The 24685-nt window shown below is 39.2% G+C and overlaps 1 long non-coding RNA gene across 1 annotated transcript in view; it reads right to left on the bottom strand.

The window, feature by feature from the left end:
* Positions 1 to 2952: 2952 nt before the first annotated feature.
* Positions 2953 to 24685, bottom strand: part of LOC106095131 (uncharacterized) — a 101804-nt gene continuing 80071 nt past the window's right edge. Inside the window, exons 3-4 of the long non-coding RNA XR_009396594.1 lie at positions 5583 to 5691; positions 2953 to 3237 (exon numbers count right to left, since the gene is read on the bottom strand). This is a non-coding gene — a long non-coding RNA (uncharacterized LOC106095131). The remainder of the gene's footprint in view (positions 3238 to 5582; positions 5692 to 24685) is intronic.

The raw sequence follows: 24685 nt of genomic DNA, 5'->3' as shown, positions 1-24685 counted from the left end.
TCAGACCCTTTATCGCGACATCGGTCTATATGATAGCTATATCTAAATATAGTCTGATCTAATTCATTTTAGGTCAGATGTCGGGAAGCTTAAAATAACTCATTGTTGCAAATTTCAGCGAAATCGGGTAATAAGTAAAGCTTTTATGGGCATCAGACCCTTTATCGGCAGATCGGTCTAAATGGCAGCTATATCTAAATATAGTCCGATCTGAACCATATTTGGGTCAGTTGCTTGGGAAGCCTTAAACTACTCACTGTTTCAAACTTCAGCAAAATCGGATGAAAAATAATGTTTTTAGGGCATTAGTCCCTCTATCGGAAAATCGGTCTATATAACAGCTATATCCAAGTACGGTCCGATTAGGCTCGTTAGAAAACATAACCAGCGTACATCAAAAAGACGTATTTGTGCCAAGTTTCAGCTCAAGACCTCAATTTTTGAAGGCTCTAGAGCGATTACAACAGACGGACGAACAGACACACGGACATTGTTTGATCGTCTTAGAATTTTACGACGATCCGAAATATATATACTTTGTAGGGTCGGAATTTGATATTTCGACGTGTTGCAAACGGAATGTCTAAATGAATATACCCTCTATCCTACGGTGGGGAGTATAAAAATAATTTCTAATAAAGTTGAACGTCATATAGCGCTTAAGACATTCTTATTCGTTTTTAGTTAATGTAGATTGAAAATATAATTACATCAAATGAACTTCTTTGTTGTTCAACGTTAAATAAATGGAACAAAATTATATTTTTTACAGTGCATATGTTGAAAGACATTTTGAACTGAAATGCACACAATTGCTGGAAAAATATTCGAAATATTTAATGTGTGGGTATACAACTGAACAAAATTGTGGCAAAATCTCGGCTTCTATTCCGTTAAATTTTTACCAATGTGCGTGGAATAATTCACTTCATTGTAGATGTATTATCTATTCTCATATTTATCCTATGTTTTATTTTATAAATATATTTAAAATTTACACGTTGCTGATATAAATTTCATATATATTAAGTATTAAAATAAAAACGTTCACACGTCTAGTTTTCAATGGCTTTGGAAAAATTCCCAAAAAGTCGTAAGCACCATATTTTCCCAGAAGTTCCGTTACGCCATATCATCAATGTTTTATAGACTGTTGAAAAAGAAATGAAAGGAAAAATTTAATTTTATAACACCCTCCACCATAAGATGGGGGCATACTAATTTCGTCATTCCGTTTGTAACACCTCGAAATATCCGTCTAAGGCCCCATAAATTGTATATATTCTCGATCGTCATGACATTTTAAGTTGATCTAGCCATATCCGTCCTTATGTCTGTCGAAAGCGCTCGAACTTTCGATGGATTAAAGCTAGGCGCTAGAAACTTCACATAAAAACTTCTTATTAGTGTAGGTCGGTTGGGATTATAAATAGGCCAAATCGGTCCATGTCCATATAACTGTCATATAAACCTATCTTAAGTCTTGATTTCTTGATTCACTAGAAGGCGCAATTATTATCCTATTTAGCTGAAACTTTGTACAGCGTCTTCTCCCATGATCATTAATATACGTGTCCAATGTGGTCTTAATCGATCTATAGCCTGATACAGCTCCCATATAAACCGATCTCCCTATTATGCTTCTTGCCGAAATTTGAGACAGTGAGTTGTGTTAGGCTCTTTGACGTCCTTCTTCAATTTGGCTCAAATCGGTCCAAATTTGGATATAGCTGCCATGTAGACCAATATCTCGATTTAAAGTTTTGGCCCCATAAAAGGCACATTTATAATCTGATTGCACTGAAATTTGACACAGTGACTTATATTAGGCTTTTCGGCATTCGTGTCGTATATAGTTCAGATCGGTTTATTTTTAGATATAAAGGGTGATTTTTTTGAGGTTAGGATTTTCATGCATTAGTATTTGACAGATTACGTGGGATTTCAGACATGGTGTCAAAGAGAAAGATGCTCAGTATGCTTTGACATTTCATCATGAATAGACTTACTAACGAGCAACGCTTGCAAATCATTGAATTTTATTACCAAAATCAGTGTTCGGTTCGAAATGTGTTCATTCACCGTAACGTTGCGTCCAACAGCATCTTTGAAAAAATACGGTCCAATGATTCCACCAGCGTACAAACCACACCAAACAGTGCATTTTTCGGGATGCATGGGCAGTTCTTGAACGGCTTCTGGTTGCTCTTCACTCCAAATGCGGCAATTTTGCTTATTTACGTAGCCATTCAACCAGAAATGAGCCTCATCGCTGAACAAAATTTGTCAAAATTTGAACACATTTCGAACCGAACACTGATTTTGGTAATAAAATTCAATGATTTGCAAGCGTTGCTCGTTAGTAAGTCTATTCATGATGAAATGTCAAAGCATACTGAGCATCTTTCTCTTTGACACCATGTCTGAAATCCCACGTGATCTGTCAAATACTAATGCATGAAAATCCTAACCTCAAAAAAATCACCCTTTAGCTACTAAAAAGAAAAATACTTATTAGTATTTGGTCCAAATCGGAACATATTTCGATATATCTGCTATCGGACATAAGGTATGTAATTTTCACCCGATTTCGATGAAAGGTGGTATACATATATACACTAGGTGGTGGGTATCCAAAGATCGGCCCGGTCGAACTTAACGCCATTTTACTTGTACTATTTATTGATATTACAATAGCTCTTTGATTTATGTTTCAATTTTATTGAAATTTAGCACAGGAATGAAGAAAGATGGAGGGAGATTTTTGTTGAATATCAAAAAAAAAAAACAGTTCAGATTTGGTTATGTATCCGACTAGCGGGCCTGCTCCGCTGCGCCTTCTTTTACTTTATATGGAACAAAAGTTTCTTTGAAATATTTATTTTCGACAATTAAAGATCTTTTAGTGAAATACCATGCTAACTTGACTAACAGTTTAACAATATAAGCGCCTTTATCTGAATCCCACATGATCTTTATTGGTCTACAAATTTAAGTTTGGATGTAAGGTGTACTCCATTTCAGAAATACTTAATTTTAGCCCGATATTCTCATGATGTCTGATTTAGTGGTGTTTTCGGGGGAGAGGTAGACCCCCAGAAAATTGGTCCCGAAAGTGGGTAACAAATGTTGCTCTACACTCCAAATGCCTTTGATTTGCTCCAAATTTACATGGTCTGTAAATATGCCCGATTTAGGGGTGTTTTGGGGATTGGGGAGGTTCGCCAAACACTAAGTCTGGAAAATACAATATATCAGCAACATGCTCTTTTCTCTATATATATCTATAAATAATTTATTTGAACCCCATATTGCCATTGACCTCGAAATTGTATATCGAATTCGTTTTCTAATCTCATTTAAACTCCTCATTGCAAAAGTCAGCAAATATGTCCGGTTTGGGGTATTGGCCCTAAAAACTATAAATATTTAGTTCCACTCTCTTTAAGACCCAAATTGTCGTGGTGAGCAAATATGTCCTATTTGTGGTTGTTATGGTGGTGGGACGTCCCCAAGACTATTGGCCACTAATTGTAATATCAGATACGTGGTCTACCTCCAAATACCTTTCATTTGAGCCCCATATTTCCATAGTCGGCAAACATGACCGGCTTGGGGGGTGTTTTGGGAGATGGGGGACCTCTGAGTGAGTTGGCCTTGAAAATATATCTTGGATTCATGTTATACTCTTAAACCCCATTTATTTGAGCCTCATATTGCAATTTCAGCAAATACTTCCTATTTGGGTTGTGTTGTTGGGTGGGGTGGCCCCATAGACACTTTTCTCGAATACTAATATCAGATTCGTGCTTTACTCCCAAAGACCTTTCATTTGAGCCCCATATTGCTATGGTCGTAAATTTGTCTCCGTTGGGGGATATTTTTGGGGAGAGGCGGCCCCCCAAACACTTAGTCCCATATTTGGATATCAGATTCGTATTCTACATTCAAATACCTTTTATTTAAGCCCCATATTCCCATGGTCAGTAAATAAGTCCAGTTTGGGGGTGTTTTGGGAAAGGGGTGGACCCCCAGAGACCTGGTCCCACAGTTGGTCCCCAATTCGTATTCTACTCGCAAATACCTTTCATTTGAGTTCCATATTGCCATGGTCGGTAAATATGTCCGATTTAGGGGTGTTTTGGGGGTTGGGTTGGTCCCCCTAGCACTTGGTCCGACAATTGGATATCAAATACGTTTCTTATCCTAAATACCTTTCAGTTGAGTTGAGTGATGTTTTGTAGGTTTTGGGGTGGGGCAGTCCCCCTAGGTACCCCATCCGAAATTTGGATACCAAATTTTTATTTTTTGGTTACTATATGAGAGCACACAAAATTTTGCTTAAATCGCACCACCCATCTCCGATATCTGGCTTTTCTAAAAATTAGGGGGAGGGTCCGTCCCCCCTTCAGATATAAAAAAATTTAGTACCCTATTTTCACCACGGGGTCATATGCACCATCTGTAAAAATTCCAAGAAAATTGGTTCAGCCGTTTCTGAGTCTATAAGGAACACACAAAGGTCCGTGGAAGGTACATCTGGAAAATATTCTATCCTAGAGACTTATTACGGTGGGATATACTCAGAAGTAAGAGAATGCATGGACAATGTCTAGTGAGGAAACACTAGAACTAGAAATTGTGTTTAAGTCGAAAATCATTTGGGCGACAAAGAGATCGAGTCCTCGTAGCCCCAGGCCCAGATGGTATCACCGGTTGAATTACAAGCTGTGTCCGACAGACTGGCTCCTTGGCTTAGGTGGATATATCATATATTTGTGGGATGGGGGACAAAAAGGTCATTTCCATCCCAAAAGTAGGAAAACCTTACTTAATGATGGCGAAAGATTTTCGTCCTATTAGTCTGTAATCCTTTGTGCTGAAGACACTTGAGAGGTTAATAGAAACATATCATAGGTCAAAGATCCCTGGAGATCGTCAGTCTCGGCAACAGCATGCAGGACCTAGTCGCCTACATAGCGGGTTCTCCCGCTGTCAAGGAATACACAATGGTTGCATTGAAGGGGCTTTCAATAATGTTAAACCGACGACAATCATGAAGGAGCTGGAGTTTCTAGGCATGAACACTACCGTAATAAAGTTTATTAATAACTTCTATACTTAAAGATGCCGTAAATAAACTTGGTTGACCCGAAGCCATTCGGGTCGACGCAGACCGAGTTACAGGATTGTGAAATCGTGGATCAGTGAAACGGACACATAGGACTACGAGCTCACTTACGCAAAATGGGTGCGGCAAGTGATAGCATGTGTAGGGTATGTGGGGAAGATGATGAGACTTTCACGCATTTTGCATGTCATTGCCAAGCTTTCGCGGCTATCAAATAGCTTCACTTAGGTGGGGACACAATACCAGACATGAACCAACATAGGGGCGTGGCATGGAAAACAATTGAGAATTTTGTAAATAGAACGAAATCCTAACATCTAAACATAGATTTTATTTTTCGAGGTTACTTTATGGTATTTAGAGCGCACAATAAGCCGATTATTGGCTTAGGTGTACGTCCACAGTGGGATGGGGCGAATCAATATCCGCACCCTCTTTCAATCCAACTTACCTTATCTAACCTACTAAAGGATGCATAACGGCAGGCCTGGGATCTGCAGATCTAAAAAGATGGGTCATCTCCACTTTGGAATATAGCCACTAACAATATATTATTGTCTCTGAAAGAAAAAGATTTAATAGTGGTCGCATATGCTGATGGCGTTGCAATTGCGGTAAGGGAAAGTATATCTCTTAGCATTCTAAGAGATATACTTCAGGAAGTTCTACGTGCAAAAGTGATGTGGGCTACCGAAGGTGGGCTTGGCGTAAATATGTGCAAGGCAAAAGTAGTTCTTTTCAGCAGGAGATACAGGTTACCTACAGTGGCACAGTGTTGTGGTCTGGTGGACGGCGCTTCAAAAGTCCGCCTACTTTTCAATACCCAGCCAGATGCATAACAGCAGCACTGAAGACGACACCATCTGATGCACTGAATTAAATGCCACACATATTACTGCAACTACTGCTGCGAAGTTACACAGTGTTATCCTTCATACAATGTCCGATATCCTAGGCAGTGTTGACTTCACATTGCCTAAGTCGCTTTCTGATAAGAAGTTCTGTATTACTATTCCTGCTAGAATCCATTGCAACTACAATATCCCTGGTAATAGAAGTTACATATATTTCTAGATGATTCTAAATTAGATGCCCGTGTGAGCTTTGAGGTGAAGAACTTGAATTGGTCATATTGAGAAGGATACCCCACCACTGTAGTGTGTATTAGGTGAAGATCCCTGCTATTAAATAATTCGTGGAATGGCTAAGTTCTAATGTCATAACTACAATTGGCATAAATATCTTCTCTGAAAGCCAAGCGGCCATTAAATCCCTGGAGAATGTATTATTGAATTAGAAAACCGCCCTCGACTGTCGCAGATCTCTCCACGAGATTCACCTATTCTGGGTGCCGTGATTGTAGAGCGGTCGAGCTTGCGCAACTAGGGAACAGGAATCTGTTTTCATCATATATTAATAAATGTTTGGATTGTATTGCTGATTGACTTTAGTACAGCGTTCGTCACTTTATCACATAAAAAGCTTCTTGATATCCTAAAAAGAATTGGTATACGAGCAAATTGCCTTGAATGGATTAAAAATTACTTGCATTGTACAAAACATAGGGTAAAAATCGAAGAAAATGTGAGTCAGAATATGCATCATGGAGATCCATAAGGTTCAAAACCTGGGCCCGGACTAACGATATGATATGTCAAAGAAATTGCAGCAATTTTTTTGCATGTGCCGACGATACGGCTATAATTGTACAGCACTAGGAAGTAGATAGAGCAGTAGATATTGTGCAAAGTGAACTTAGTAGCATAACAAAACGGTGCCATGAAAGCTTCTGCATATCACAAAGCCACAAAGCTACTTCATATCAAACAGCCACATATTCAAAATTGTACTATAAACATAATCTTCCACAATTATGACCGCCTGCATAGAAACCAACTATCTAGGATATTCATTAATGATATATGCAATAAGTAAAAGCGTGCTAAGTTCTTTTCCCGGGATCTCTTCTTAGGCAACAAAGAAAATAAGAAATGATTTGCTCTGCTATTAGAGCGATATCAGATATGGTCCGGTTTGGGTCTTGATTTCTTGAGCCTCTAGAGGGCGCAATTCTTATCCGATTGGAATGAAATTTTGCACGACGTGTTTTGTTATAATATCCAACAACTGTGCCAGGTATGGTTCAAATCGGTCCATAACCTGATATAGCTGTCATGTAAACAGATCTGGGGACTTGACTTCTTGAGCTTCTAGAGGGCACAATTCCTATTCGATTTGGCTGAAATTTTGCAAGACGTATTTTTTCTTACTTTCAACAACTATGTCAAATAAGGTTCAAATCGGTTCATTACCTGATATAGCTGCCATATAAACCTATCTGGGATCTTGACTTCTTGAGCCTCTAGAGGTCCCAATTATTATCCGATTTGCCTGAAATTTTGTATGACGGATCCTCTCATGACCATCAACATACGTGTTTATTATGGTCTGAATCGGTCTATAGCCCGATACAGCTCCCATATAAATCGATCTCTCTATTTTACTTCTTGAGCCCCCAAAGGGCGCAATTCTTATTCGAATTGGCTGACATTTTACACAGGTCTCCAACATATAATTTAATTGTGGTCCAAACCGGACCATATCTTGATATTGCTCTAATAGCAGAGCAAATTTTTCCTTATATCCTTTTTTTGCCTAAGAAGAGATGCCGGGAAAAGAACTCCACAAATGCGATCCATGGTGGAGGGTATATAAGATTCGGCCCAGCCGAACTTAGCACGATTTTACTTGTTTTATTTTGAATAGGTAGTGAATTGAAATATATTGAAAGGATCTCAGCTGGTAATTCAAACTTTTTCAGAGTTAATTTGAATTTATTTCAATGATTTTATACACAATTAACGAAAAGCCTTTCACTTTCGCATAATTCGTTATGCTATAAATAAAACTAAATACATTAAAAGTCGTTAAGTTCGGCCGGGCCGATCTTTGGATAACCACCACCTCGAGTATATATGTAAACCACCTTTCTTCATAGTCCTGTGAAAAAGTAATAATTTCTGCCCCCACAGCAGAATTTCTGCCCCCCGATTTGGAACAAATTCCGCACGGACATTGAGTGGTCTAATAAGTGCAAGTCATTGTTCAATTTTGTAGAAAAAAATATTAGTCTTCTTGGTAGCTATATCCAAATGTCGACCGATCTGAACCATATATGACACGGATATCGAAAAGCCTAATATAAGGCACTGTGTCAAATTTCAGCGAAATCGGATTATAAATGCGTGTTTATGGGGCCAAGACTTTAAATCGAGAGATGGGTCTGTATGGCAGCTATATTCAAATCTGAACCGATCTAGGCCAAGTTGCAGAAAAATGTCGAAGAGCCTAACAAAACTCACTGTTCCAAATTTCGGCGACATCGGACAATAAATAAAGGAGAGATCGGTCTATATGGCAGCTATATCCAAATCTGGACATATGTAAGCCAAATTGAAGGGAGATGTCGAGGGGCCTAACACAACTCACTGTCCCAAATTGCGGCCACATCGGACAATAAATGAGCCTTTTATGGGCCCAAGATCATAAATCGAGAGATCGGTGTATATGGCAGCTAAATCCACATCTAAAGCGATTTGAGCCAAATTGAAGAAGAATGTTCCTTAAATTTTGGCAAAATCGAACAATAAATGCGCTTTTTATGGGCCCAAGACCTTAAATCGAGACATCAGGATATATGGCAGCTATATCCAAATCTGTACCGATCCGAGTCAAATTGACGAAGGATGTCGGAGGGCCTACCACAACTCACTGTCCCGAATTTCAGCAAAATCGGTTAATAAATGTGGCTTTTATGGGCCTAAGACCCTAAATCAGCCGATCGGTCTATATGGGGGCTATATCAAGATATAGTCCGATATAGTCCATCTTCGAACTTAACCTGCTTATGAACAAAAAAATAATCTGTGCAAAGTTTCAGCTCAATATCTCTATATTAAAAGACTGTAGCGTGTTTTTAACAGACAGACGGACTTTATATGGTGAGAAATGGATATTTCGATGCGTTGCGAACGGAATGACAAAATTAATATACCTCCATCCTTCGGTGGTGGGTATAAAAAGGCATTAAGTTCGAACAGTTTCTTGTTTAAGTACACAGTAATGTGCAATAGTGTGAGTATTTTTGCCCAATACTGCCCAACGCGCCCAAATGTATACCCTTTCTTTCTAGTAGAAGAGACGCAAGAGAATTCAATAATTGGCCCGCCAAACGAATGATCGTAGTTTTCTATTTACAATAGAACAGCAAAATAAAACTTTATAAAAAGTTTTGGTAAAATGCAATGACCAGGTTATGGATATCGCGATTGCGAACCAACATTAATACTTATTAGTCTAATTGCCCCAAAAGATTAACATACTGCAACCTTTTCACTTATTTGTGAGCGGCGCAACAATAGTAACATGAAGAGTGATATCTTTGGGGTCCAACATGCTCATCCTACAGACCTCGAGCCCATACTTCGGAGGCTAATGGACTGCAATCGCAATCTTTCCTCCACTGATTGGTTAAGGCTAATGGGAATTGAAGACATGAAATCAATTTGTCACAAATCAGGTGTATAGAAACGGTTGGGGATTCAGGGAACGCTTCAGCGATTATCATTGAAGGCTTCTCTATGCAATTAACATTTATTTCGCTAAGGTGTGGTGGATTTCTGGAAACAGATATTCCCCTACAAACCCTGTGCATGCGCCTACAGTAACAGCTGGGAAAGCATTTAGAGGACACGAAAATTGAGCCGAAAATAAAAAGGCGAAAAAGGCAACTCTGGCCCTATACATCTGAAAAATGGCTTTTAACAATTTTTGAAGTACTGGATGTATATTGCATTTGCCAGACCTATAATGCTATATGATGTTGTGGTGTGGTGGACAACACAGGACATTGTGACCAGACAAATTACTGCGACGAGCCTCTAATTGAAAAAAGTGCTGATAGAGTCGATCGGAAAAAAGTCGGGAGTGTGCCCTACAAAGTGCATAACCTTGGGGATTAGATGAGCTGGAGGTGACCGCAGTTATTTGGGTGGCTGTGGTGCCGTTCCTGAATTAGAACACGTATTTTAGATCTGTAGTACCAAGCCTTTAAATAAACTTGAGAGCGTTTGTCATTTTATTATTTCACCTGTAGATGGCGTACGTGTTTACCGACGGCCTAAGTAAATGGCACGTGAATATGAGATAGGACTGCCTACTAAATTTTAAAATTGATATATATGTATATTACACAAAACCTGGTCGATAACTAATGTACACTTCAAACCATAATAACTACTTTCTGGAAACGGCCGTAAGAATAGGATTTCTGACAGAAAGTTTGGGTTTTGATTTTATTGGTTGCGGTACTGTTGCTCAGCACCTCGTCTGTTATGCGTAAATCGGTCATATTAAAAATAATTGCATTTGTGTATATAAGAAATTGAAATCTTTTCAACAATCTTTCAAAAATCCAACAAGTTAATTTCTGGTGAAGGGAGGCAGACTCTCTCGAGAGAACAATGCAGAACACTTGTATATATTCAGCATTCGACTATAAAGGGATATAGGACGGACATATGTGTGTTTAATGAAGGCACGTGTACGCAATGCCTAATGATAGGTTTATTCGGCATTGCGATAGCTCGAAGGCTTGCCTTTGTTTTGATCCTTTTGTGAAACGTTGTTGCCAATGTAACGCTGGGACACAGATAATCTTTGGAACAACAATTTCCAGCTAATTTATGTAGGTTTCAATGCGTGAGTAAATGTGGTCTTATCAGTTTTGTATTCAATTTCAAAAGAATCTATGTATTTTCCACATTTCGCCCATATACAACGTTGTCTAACAGTGATGATAAATTGGATTATACGAGTTAATTTAATTGTCACAGCTATGCATTTCAATGGCTTTTTATGAAATATAAACAAGAGATATTGCATGTTACATCTGCTGTTGAGAGTTGGCAATTTGTTTGCGGTGTCGATCGGGATTGAGTACTCGGGGTTGAGTAAAGATAAAAATTAAGCTTGTAAGTTGATTCTTCGCATCAGGTAAAGTTCGATGATTTTACTTCAAGATAGGTATAGCTCGACAAAGGATTACTGGGGTTTAATAAAATTACTTGCAGCCGCACGAAAGAGTTCTTCGTTATAATTTCTATGTAAGTGAATTTTTATACCCAGCACCAATGGGGGTATATTCATTTTGTCATTCCGTTTGCAACACATCGAAATATCCATTTCCGACCCTGTAAGGTATATATATTCTTGATCTGCATAAAAATCTAAGACGGTCTAGACATGTCCGTCCGTCTGTCTGTTGAAATCACGCTACAGTCTTTAAAAATAGAGATATTGAGCTGAAACTTTGCACAGATTCTTTTTTTCCATAAGCAGGTTCGAAGATGGGCTATATCGGACTATATCTTGATATAGCCACCATATAGACCGATCCTCCGATTTAGGGTCTTAGGCCCATAGAAGCCACAATTATTATCCGATTTTGCCAAAATTTGCAACAGTATCGTCTTAGGCCCATCGACATCTTACTTCAATTTGCACCTGATCGGTTCAGATTAGGATATAGCTGTCATATAGACCGATCTCTCGATTTAAGATTTTGGGTCTATAAAGGGCGCATTTATTGTCCGATGTCGGCAAAATTTAGGGCAGTGAACTAAGTTAAGCCCCTTGATATACTTCTGCAATATGGCGCAAATCGGTCGGTTTTGGGGCCATAAAAGGCGCATTTATTATCCGATTTTGCCGAAATTTGAGACAGTGAGTTGTGTTAGGCTCTTCGACGCCCTTTATCAATTTGCTATATCCAAATCGGTCAAGATTTGGATATAGCTGCCATGTAGACCGATATCTCGATTTAAAGTTTGGGCCCCATAAAATGCGCATTTAAAATCCGATTTCACTGAAATTTGACACATCGACTTATGTTAGGCTTTTCGACGACTTTGTCGTATATGGTTTTGATCGGTTTATTTTTAGATATAGCTACTAAAAGTAGCTATATCTAAAAATAAACTATAAACTATATCCAAATCTGGACCATTATTATGTTATACACAATTGAACAGTGACTTGTTTTTATTAGTATATGTTCCAAATCGGATCATATTTCGATATAACTGCTATGGGACATAAGGTACGCAATTTTCACCGGATTTTGATGAAAGGCGGTTTACATATATACCCGAGGTGGTGGGTATCCAAAGTTCGGCCCGGCCGAACTTAACGCCTTTTTGCTTGTTGTGTTTCGTCTGGGTAGATTGAAAATTATATTTAAATTCTTGTTGTGAATAGTTTGCATTTCTATACCCTCCACCATAGGAATGGGGGTATACTATTGGGTATACTATTTGTCGGCGTTGACAAATTTTTTCACAGCTTGTGACTCTGTAATTGCATTCTTCCTTCTGTCAGTTATCAGCTGTTATTTTTAGCTTGCTTTAGAAAAAAGTGTAAAAAAAGTATATTTGATTAAAGTTCATTCTAAGTTCTATAAAAAATGCATTTACTTTCTTTTAAAAAATCCGCAATTACTTTTTGGGCAACCCAATAATTTCGTCATTCTGTTTCTAACATCTCAAAATATGCGTCGGAGACCCCATAAAGTATTCGTCCGTCCGTCCGTCTATCTGTCGAAAGCACGCTAACTTTCTAAGGAGTAAAGCTAGCCACTAGTAATTTTGCACAATTTTTTTTTATTAGTGTATTGGGATTTTAAATGGGCCATATAGATCAATGTTTTGATTCAGCTGCCATATTAACCGATCTTGGGTCTTGACTTCTGGAGCCTCTAGAGGACGCAATTCTCGTCCGATTTGAAGAAAGTTTTGCACGTGGTGTTTTGGTATCACCTCCAACAACTGCGCTAAGTATGGTTATAATCGGTCCTGGGTTTGAAATTTTTTACAACGGCTTCTGTCATGACCTTCAACATACGTGTCTAATCTGGTCTGAATTGATCAATTGCTTGATACAGTTCCCATACAAACCGATCTCCCGATTTCGCTTCTTGAGTCCCTTCAATTCGCAATTCTTATCCGAATGAACTGAAATATTACACAATGACTTCTACAATGTTCAGCATTCAATTATGGTCCGGACTATAACTCGATATAGCTCGAATAGCATAACAGTTCTTATTCAAAATTCTTGGTATGCCTAAAAAGAGATACCGCGCATAGAACTCGACAAATGGGATCTATGGTGGAGGGTATATAAGACTCGGCCTGGCCGAACTAAGCACGCTCTTACTTGTTTTCATAATTGTCTTGGCATTTTTTGTATATCACATTTGGCAATCATAACTCATAATAGGTACGCAATAATAGATATTCATGTTTAGGTTACGCTAGGTTAGGTTGAAAAGTGGGTGAAGATATTAATACGCTCCATGCCTCTATGGACATACACTTAAGCCAGTAATCGGCTTGTTCTGCGCTCCAAAAACTACAAAGTAATCTCTAAAAATAATTCTAAGTTAGGAATTCCGTGCTACTTACAAATCCTTAATTGTTTTCAATACCACTCCCCTAAGTTGGTTCATGTCTGGTATTGTGTTTCCATCTAAGTGCCGGTATCTGTTAGACGCGAAAGCCGAGCAATGCCAAAGGAAATGCTCCAAAGCCTCATCATCTTCCCCGCTTGCCATACACATGTTATCACTTGCAGCACGGATTTTACATAAGTGAGCTCGTAGTCCTATGTGTCCCGTTATAATACCAATTGCTATACTGTCCTCCTTGTTACTTCCTTTTAGAAATAGCCTCGTCCTCTCACGATCTTGATAGGATTTTTGCCGACCGTTTAGTTGTTCCACAATGTTGCATGCGCATTCGTCACCACTCTCTTAACTCGGACTGCGTCGACCCGAAAGGCTTCGGGTAAACCAAGTTTATAGACTGCACGACTCTGGCCTTTACCGCCAAAGCGTCTGCCCTTTCATTTCCCCTTACCCCGTTATGGACCGGCACCCAAACGATGCGAATTTTGCCATCCTCAGCGAAGGCGTTAATCTCCTTTTTACACTGCAAGACTGTTCGTGACCTTAGGATGGGAGCAGCTCATACCATCGCGGTACAATCGAGGCGACGATAGGAAACCTGAAAGGATGGTAGAGGTTTCCGATCGGATACCTGGGATGAACGTTGAAGTCGAGTGCGACGCACTGCTGTTTTGGATTGATGGAACCCTAGTATTGCCATCTGGAAGATCATGTAACACGAATGGACCAAAACTAGACGGCAGAGTAGGCCTGCATTGGACAGTAACCCAGGGACTGAGATCTGTTTTAGACTGCCTCACCATGAGATGGTTCTGTAGACGGAGATCCGGGCGATCACGGAATGCGTGAAGTTGTGTGGTGCTAACGCGAGGACGTCGAGTGTGAACATCTTTACGGACAGTAAAATTGCTATAAGGGCAATAACAACCAGGACGGTAAGGTCACGAACGGTCTTGCATAGTAGTAAGTAGATTAATGCTTTCTCTGAGAATGGTACAATTCGCAACGTTTAGGTGCCGGAGTAAAGGGGAATGAATGGGCAGACGATTTTGCAGTGAAGGCCAGATAACTGCCGTCAATAAACTTGGTTAAGCCTTTCGGGTCGACGAGGTGCCATTTAAGGGCGTGGGCGACAAACGCGCATGTAACACTGTGGAACAGCGAAACAGTCGGTTGGACGGTGATTCGGATCGTGAGAGGACGAGCCTATTACTGAAAGGAAGTAGGAAGGAGGTCATTATAGCTTTTGGTGTCATACCGGGACACATAGGACTACAAGTTGACTTATGCAAAATCGGTGCGGCAACTGATGGCATATATAGGTCATGTGGGGAAAATGATGAGACGTCGGAGCATTTTCTATGTCATTGCCTGGCTTTCGCGGCTAACAGACAGCAGTACTTAGTTGGGGACACCATACCAGACATGAACCTATATAGGGGAGTGGTATAGAAAACAATTAGGGATTTTGTAAGTAGCACGGAATGCCTAATTTAAAATTTTTTTCGTGGTTACTTTTTAGTTTTTAGAGAGCACAACAAGCCGATTACTGGCTTAGGTATATGTCCATCGTGGCATGGGGCGGATTAATATCTGCACCCTCTTTTCAACCTAAAATAACCTAAGTCTGTTTGTTTGCCATGAGGTGGTAACGCCATTTGGAAACCTGTCAAAACAATACGAGGGAAAAAGCGATAATAATTGTAAAGTTCTTAAAAAAATTTGCAAAATATGTGTGGGCATAGAAGTCAAAAAAATTTATTAAGATTTGTGCACGCAACTTGTTAAATAATTGGCTTTAATTTTATTTTGCCATTCACAACCGATGATTTTTGTGGGTGACCACTCTTATTTGTGAAAAACATACCATGGCAATCCAGATGACAGATATTTTAAACAAGCCTGCACTGGTTACTAATCCAGAACTTTTTTGTCCTAGATAGCTGTAATTTTCCTACAAATTCCATTGCACTGCACTGTGTAGTACTCAAATAAAATACAGCTATTATGAGGAACAGATATTTATACCCTACACTACTTCTGTGGTACAGGGTATTATAATATGGTGTATTTCTTTGTAATACCCAGAAAGAGGAGATATGGATTCATTTACTATCGTTGAAGCTACGTCCGTCTGTCTGTCTGTCTATATTATTTTGTGTACAAAGTACAGATGTCAATTTTCATGTGATCTTCTATAAATTTGCCAATGGATTTGTTTGGAATAGAAATGAAATTAATTGAGATTGGAAGATAGTGGTTCACATTTCGATATACATTCTATATATCTGTTTGTCCAGTTTGGACTACAGTATACTTTGCTCAAAGTCCACACAAAATGCATTGCACTTAATCAGTGGCTTATATCGCGATTTGGACTAAAAGCGATTTTTTTCATATGCCACTTTTTGGATAATAAGCGAGTTCGCATGGGTGGTTGTGGACTATACGCGAAGCTACGGTTCTATCATACCCACCATCGAATGATGGGGGTATATTCCTTTTTTTCATTCCGTTTGCAGAACATCGAAATGTCTATTTCCGACGCTATGCAATTTGGCCCAATCAGATCAGATTTGAATATAGCTGCCATATATACTGATCTCCCTTTGAAGTTTACCATAACAAGTAAAAGAGTGCTAAGTTCGGCCGGGCCGAATCTTATATACCCTCCACCATGGATCGCATTTGTCGAGTTCTTTTCCCGGCATCTCTTCTTAGGCAAAAAAAGATATAAGAAAAGATTTGATCTGCATGTTGGAGAACTGTGTAAAATGTCAGCCAATTCGAATAAGAATTGCGCCCTTTGGGGGTTCAAGAAGTAAAATAGAGAGATCGATTTATATGGGAGCTGTATCGGGCTATAGACCGATTCAGACCATAATAAACACGTATGTTGATGGTCATGAGAGGATCCGTCGTACAAAATTCAGACAAATAAATAAGCGAGTTCGCATGAGTGGTTGTGGACTATAAGCGAAGCTAAGGTTTTATCATACCCACCATCGAATGATGGGGGTATATTCATTTTGTCATTCCGTTTGCAGAATATCAAAATGTCTAGTTCCGACGCTATGCAATTTGGCCCGATCGGATCAGATTTGAATATAGCTGTCATATATACCGATCTCTCGATTTGAAGTTAACCATAAAAAGGTTAATTTGTAAAGGTTAAGGTTAATTTGTAATCCGATTTTGCGGAAATTAAGCATAATGATCTACGTTACGTTACTTCTTCACAATCGTACAGAGTATAGTCAAGATCGGTCGTTATTTGGATGTAACTGCCATATAAGCCGATCTCTCAATTTAAGGTCTTAAGCCCATAGTAGGCGCATTTATTGTCCGATTTCGCTGAAATTTGGGACATTGAGTTGCATTAGGCCCCTCGACTTCCCAGTTCAATATAGCGTTCGACCGCTATCGTGATTTCGACAGACAGACGGACATGGCTAGATCGACTCAGAACGTCGAGACGATCAAGAATTTTAATACTTTATGGGGTCTTAGACGAATATTTCGAGGTGTTTTAAAAGGAATGACTAAATTAGTATGCCCCCATCCTTATCTAGTTTTCGAGATATTACACTTTAAACGAGATATTACACTTTAAATGCTTTTATAACTAGAGATATGGAGCTGAAATTGAAACTACATTTTGATATAGACCCATATAAACCGATCTGCCAAATTAAGGTCTTAGGCCCATTAAAGCCACATATATTATCTGATTTTGCCGAAATTTGGGACAATGAGTTGGCATGAATCAGTCCAGATTTAGATATTGCTCCCATATAGACCGATCAATTAATTAAAGGTCTTGGGCCCATTAAGGCGCATTTATTGTTTGATTTCGCTGTAATTTGGGACCTCTAATTGTTTTAGTTTGAAGTCCTCGTTTAATTAAGCACATATATGTCCAGATTTGGATATATGTAGTTGCCATATAGACTAAACCTTCGATTTAAGAGCTTGCACCATTAATGGCGCATTTATTTATCATTACGTTAGACACTTTGACATTCGTATCGAGTATGGTCAAGATCGGTCTTTATTTGGATACTAGCTGACCCGGGCCCGCTTCGCTGCGCCTTCTTTTACTTTATATGGAACAAAAGTTTCCTTGGAATATTTATTTTCGACAATTAAAAATCTTTTAGTGAAATACCATGCTAACTGGACTAACAGTTTAACAATATAAGTGCCTTTATCTGAATCCCATATGATCTTTATTGGTCTACGAATTTAAGTTTGGATGTAAGGTGTTCTCCATTCTTAAAATACTTCATTTCAGCCTGATATTCTCATGTTGTCTGATTCAGGGGTGTTTTCAGGGGTGAGGTGGTCCTCTAGACACTTGGCCCTGAAAAAATATCAGCGTCGTTCTTTTCTCTTAAATACCATCTATTTAAACCCCATTTTGCCATTTGCTTAAGAGGAGTTTACAGGAAGGGGCATCCCCCCAACAAATAGCCCCAAAATAGGTTATGAAATTCGTTTTCTAATCTCAAATACCTTTCATTTGAGCCACACATTGACATGGTCGAAAAATTTTTTCCCTTTGGGGGTTTTTTGGGAAAGGGGTGATGTCCTAAATACATGGTCCTACTTTGGGATATCAAATTCGTATTCTACTCCCAAATACTTTTATTTCAGCCCCATATTCCGATGATCACAAAAAAATTGCTGGTTTTGGGGTATTTTGACCCCCAGAAAATAGGTCCCGAAAATGGGTATCAATTCTTGCTTTACCCCCCAATACAATTGCCTAAGCTCCACATTGACATGGTGGGTAAATATGCCCGATTTAGGGGTGTTTTGGGGATTGGGGTGGTCCCCCAAACACTAAGCCCGGAAAATATATCAGCAACGTACTCTATTCTCATATATCTGTATATCATTTATTTGAACCCCATATTGCCATTGGCCTTAAAATTGGATGTCAAATTCGTTTTCTTATCTCATTTAAACTCCTTATTGCATAAGTCAGCAAAAATGTTCGGTTTGGGGTATTGGCCCTAAAAACTATATATATTAAGTTCCACTCTCTTTAAGACTCAAATTGTCCTGGTGAGCAAATACGTCCTATTTGGGGGTTGTTATGGTGGTGGGACGTCCGCTAGACAGTTGGCCCATATTGTTGTCATCAGATACGTGGTCTACTCCCACATACCTTTCATTTGAGCTCCATATTTCCATAGTCGGCAAACATGACCGGCTTGGGGGTGTTTTTTGGGGGATGGGCGGCCACTCAGTGAGTTAGCCTTTAAAATATATGTCGGATTCGTGTTTCACTTTAAAAACCCTCTTATTTGAGCTTCATATTGCAATAGTCAGAAAATACTTACTATTTGGGTGGTGTTATGGGGGTGGGGTGGCCCCATAGACACATCTCCTGAATATTGATATAAAATTCGTGCTTTACTCCCAAATACCTTTCATTTGAGCCCCATAGTGCTATAGTCGTAAATTTGTCCCCTTTGGGGGATGTTTTTGTTGAGAGGCGGCCCCCAAACACTTGGTCCCATACTTGGATATCAGATTCGTATTCTACATTCAAATACCTTTTATTTAAGCCCCATATTCTCATGGTCAGTAAATAAGTCCTTTTTGGGGGGTGTTTTGGGAAAGGGTTGTTTCCCCAGAAACGTGGTCCCACATTTGGATATCAGATTCGTATTCTACTCGTAAATACCTTTCATTTGAGTCCCATATCGCCATGATCGATAAATATGTCCGATTTAGGGATGTTTTGGGGCTTGGGGTGGTCCCCCTAGCACTTGGTCCGACAATTGGATATTAGATACGTTTTCTTATCCTAAGTACTTTTCATTTGAGTCCCATATTGTCGTGATTGGTCTAAATATATGTTTGGTAGGTTTTAGGGTTGGGCAGCTCCCTTAGGTACCCCATCTGAAATTTGGATACCAAATTTTTATTTTTAGCGTATTAGATAAGAGCACACAAAATTTCGCTTAAATCGCACCACCCATCTCCGAAATCTGGCGTTTCTGAAAATTAGGGTAAGGGGGAGGGTCCGCCGCCCCTTCAGATATCAAAAAATGTAGTACCCTATTTTCACCACGGGGTCATTATGCAAAATCTGTGAAAATTTCAAGAAAATCGGTTCAGCCGTTTCTGAGTCTATAAGGAACACACAAACATACAAACAAACCTACAAACAAACACAAATTGATTTTTATACCCTCCACCATAGGATGGGGGGTGTACTAATTTCGTTATTCTGTTTGTAACTACTCGAAATATTCGTCTGAGACCCCATAAAGTATATATATTCATGATCGTCGCGACATTTTATGTCGATCTAGCCATGTCCGTCCGTCCGACCGTCTGTCTGTCGAAAGCACGATAACTTCCGAAGGAGTAAAGCTAGCCGCTTGAAATTTTGCACAAATACTTGTTATTAGTGTAGGTCGGTTGGTATTGTAAATGGGCCATATCGGTCCATGTTTTGATATAGCTGCCATATAAACCGATCTTGGGTCTTGACTTCTTAAGCCTCTAGAGTGCGCAATTCTTATCCGATTGGAATGAAATTTTGCACGACGTGTTTTGTTATGATATCCAACAACTGTGCCAAGTATGGTTGAAATCGTTCCATAACCTGATATAGCTGCCATATAAACCGGTCTTGGGTCTTGACTTCTTAAGCCTCTACAGTGCGCAATTCTTATCCGATTGGAATGAAATTTGGCACGACTTGTTTTGTCATGATATCCAACAACTGTGCCAAGTATGGCTCAAATCGGTTCATAACTTAATATAGCTGTCATATAAACCGATCTGGGATCTTGACTTCTTGAGCCTGTAGAGGTCGCAATTATTATCCGATTTGCCTGAAATTTTGTACCACGGATTCTCTCATAACCATCAACATACGTGTTTATTATCGTCTGAATCGGTCTACAGCCCGATACAGCTCCCATATAAATCGATATGCTTATTTTACTTCTTGAGCCCCCAAAGGGCGCAATTCTTATTCGAATTGGCTGACATTTTACACAGGTCTCCAACATATAATTTAAATGTGGTCCAAACCGGACCATATCTTGATATCGTTCTAATAGCAGAGCAAATCTTTTCTTATATCCTGTTTTGCCTAAGAAGAGATGCCGGAAAAAGAACTCGACAAATTCGATCCATGGTGGAGGGTATATAAGATTCGGCCCGGCTGAACTTAGCGCGCTTTTACTTGTTATATATAAGATACTTGTCATATAGACCGATCTCTTAGTTGGTTTAGGCCCATAATAGCCACATTTATTGTCCGATTTTACTGAAGTTTGGGACAGCGGTCATATATACCGATCTCCCGATTTCAGGTTTTAGGCCCATAAAATTTAATTTATTAACCAATTTTGCTGAAATTGAGCACAATGAGTTGCGTTAGGCCCCTCGAGTATGTTATAGACCGATATGTCGATTTAAGGCTTTGGAGCTTAATGAGGACCTTTCAAGCTCTTCGACATTTTTGCTCCATATGGTTCAGATCGGTCTATATATCGATATAAGTGTCATATACAAATGATATATCGATCTCCCGAATTAAGTTCTTATGCCAATAAAATATGCATTGAATTTGCAACCGATGAATTTGGTACAAAGAGTTGTGTAAGACCCTTACATAGTCTTCCAGAATATTGTGGAGATCGGACTATATTTAGATATAGCTGATATGGATTCCTAATTAATGCAATTTTCACCGTACTATGACTTAATATGGTTTAAATTTCAGAATATTCAAGGTGGTGGGAAATCCAAATATTGGCCCGGCCGAACTTAATACCTTTTTACTTGTTTTATCAAATTAATTAATTTGAAGTCACTGCAACCAACAAAAATTATGGTCGTACGTCAGAACGTTCTGAGTCTGATTATGGTAGAAAACGCCAAACCTTTGAATAGAAATGTCAGATTGCACCTGGCAACATTTGGTGTTGTCTAGGCCAGAAACTTATATAGCAACCCGTATTCATAGACGTTACGTATGCTTTTAAGCAGAACATTTAATTTATGTTATACAAAAATTGCTAAACCCTGTTTTTATTTAATTAACAATTTCCGCAGTACAGAAATAATGGCACCGAGTCAATTGTTCTATGCGCACACTCAATTAAACAAAAATGTATGTTTTTTTCATTAGTTTTCGTCCTCCGAGAAGTGATACCAATAATTGCGTTCTCACTCAATAGGAGAGGATGCACAAATAGATTGCAATTATTATATGGGTACTATTTTAAAATAACCCTTTGTGGGTGCCAGTACAAAAGTAATTTTCACAAACATATGTTGCTTGGAGCACTATTTACTATGCTACACAAAGTAGTGCTATTAAGATCTACAACCATAGCAGTAACTGCCTGCTGTCTCTCTCTCTCTCTCTCTCTCTCTCTCTCTCTCCTCTGTCACATGGAGTGAGTGGCCATTATGAAAGCGAAGATCTAATGATCTTTAATTACAGTGTACTTTTCTCTATAAATTAGGTTTGTCCTATTGCATTGACAGAAAGTCGCAACAAGAAGAAATTAATTAGTCGTGACCCACATGCTTCGCATCGACGAAAGGGGTAGAGAGTCTCATCAGACATTTGGTGTCTTAATTAAATTCTAATTTGTCAACGATCACTGCGTTTCTCATTTGCGACAAATATCAAAAAGTCGTTTCTTATGAGCGTGTTTGACGAATGAAGTTAATGAAGAAATTATACATTGAATTGAATTAGTGTGTATGGTTTGTGATCAAAAAGTGCACTCTAAATTATATCTTCAACGGATGCGGAGTGTGTAGTATTTGTATTTTGGCAATTACAACTTGAGGAATCTGTCCATAATTTCATGCCTATGCGTACGTCTATATTACTTGTTGAATTCATTAATGGCTTTTAGACATAAACTATTGGGTCGGAAAAATTTTGATGGAGCGCCCTCGTAGCTCTATTGGTAGCGTCCTTGAATTTTCAGTGAGGAGTTCAATTCCCTAGAGGCAATGATCAGTCGCTTTATCATCAGCCTTTATTGAAAGTGCCACTCTTAATTGTTCACAAATAAATGAATATGTTGCCCATGCATTTTTGTGATCCTAAGAATATAGGAATTGTCAGTCCTTTGGTTTCAGATCGTGAGGTAGTTATATTCATAAGAATTTTAAAAAGTTATTTACAATTAGTTCCAATTATGCAATAACTTCATGTAATTGGGTTCAGTGTGAAAATTTTGCATACGGTTTTCAGAAAACTACCGCCGAGTAAAATAACAACCCAAATTTAAATCTATGACATAGTAGTAAAAGGCAAAGAAGTTCAAACGTCGGGCGGTACCGACTGTTTAATATCCAATGGTGTTATAAATTCTGAATCGATAGACTTCGGCTGTGAGGTTCATGTGCATAATAAAATCCGTACAAAGTGAAAGTGACTACGAGGGCTGCTATATAAATTTCTGGCCTCATAATGAAAATCCATTATTCGGAGGTTCGGAGTTCATTCAAGGTATTCATTCATCCAGCGTGTTAGATGTACGATCGAGCCGTGGAGCGAATATAGATTCAGTTCATTACCTTGATGCAGCAAAGGTTCGCACCCGTTTGAACATAGTGAGGAAAGTACGATCTGACACTGCACGGAAACTGGCCATTGAAAAACTGCAAACGCAACAGATGGCAGCGGCATACTCCACTCGACTGACCCAACTGCTTGATGAAAGCACTCCTTGTTCCGATGATATAATGGCGCAGTGGCAAATCATTGCCCACTTCATGAAAAATGCCGCGAAATCCGTACTTGGATACCGGAAGCCTCCCCCAGGAAACCCATGGTACGACCAAGAGTGTCGAGATGCCATTGAAGCCAAGAATGCGGCATACAGAGCAACCCTGCAATCAGTAGCAACGGGAGAAAAGGAGAGAGGAGAAACGTCTATTTTGCAGAAAGAAAAAGGAAATGAAAAGACGTGAGTGTGAACGAATTTAGATGCACAGGAGTCAGAATGAAGTCCGGAAATTCTACCAAAGAATTTAACATCAAACCGATGGCTTTGTTGCAGGCACATCCTCCTGCAGAGACAGAGAAGCAAATCTGGTAACTGTCACAGATAACATGCTGAGGATATGGAAAGAACATTTTACCCAACTGCTAGTGTCCGACGTTGGCGGCGAAGAGGATACCGCAGAACAAATCCCTGATGATGGTATAGAATGTTTGCCTCCTAGTCAGAATTAAGTCCAAGTAGCAGTGACCCGACTAAAGAACAAAAAGGCAGCAGGAGCCGACGGGTTACCCGCTGAACTATTTAAGATCAGAGGCGACACGCTGATAAGGCGTATGCATCAGCTTGTCTACGCAATCTGGCTAGAGAAACGCATACCCGATGATTGAATCCTCAGCATCCTATGTCCCGTACACAAGAAAGGATACAAGACGCAATGAGCCAACTACAGATCCTACAGACCCATCGCATACTATATACTCTCGAGCGTACAGAGTGAAAGGTTAAAAGTCAATGAGATATTTGGGCACAATCAATGCGGCTTTAGACCTGGTAAATCCAACCTAGAAGGACAAATCAACACATACCATCTCTTTGTTGACTACCGCTTTCGATACCCCTTTACGTTTAAAAGTATTTGCAGGTCATGTCTGAGTTTGGTATCCCTGCAAAATTAATAAGACTCTGCAGGATGACACTTGCTGACACGTGTCGTTTCTCAGTAAGAATAGGAAAGAATCTCTCGGAACCATTTAATACCAAACGAGATTTCAGACAAGGAGACAGCCTATCGTGTGATCTCTTTAATATCCTGCTGGAGAAGTTTATACGAGATGCAGATGTGAATAGATATGGCGCGCTAATCGCAAGAGAACACATGCTACTCGCCTATAACGACGACATCGACATCATAGGTCGGTCACCCGAAGTAGTAACAGCAGACTTTGAAAGAATAGAAAGAGAGTCAGTGAAAATGGGTCTGGCAGTAAATGGAGATAAGACGAAATGGATAGTTTCAAATCTCAA

This window comes from Stomoxys calcitrans, chromosome 1, assembly GCF_963082655.1.
Source record: "Stomoxys calcitrans chromosome 1, idStoCalc2.1, whole genome shotgun sequence".
Classification (NCBI taxonomy): domain Eukaryota; kingdom Metazoa; phylum Arthropoda; class Insecta; order Diptera; family Muscidae; genus Stomoxys; species Stomoxys calcitrans.
The sequence above is the reverse complement of the archived record's forward strand: the minus strand, read 5'-3'. Positions and strand labels throughout refer to the sequence as shown.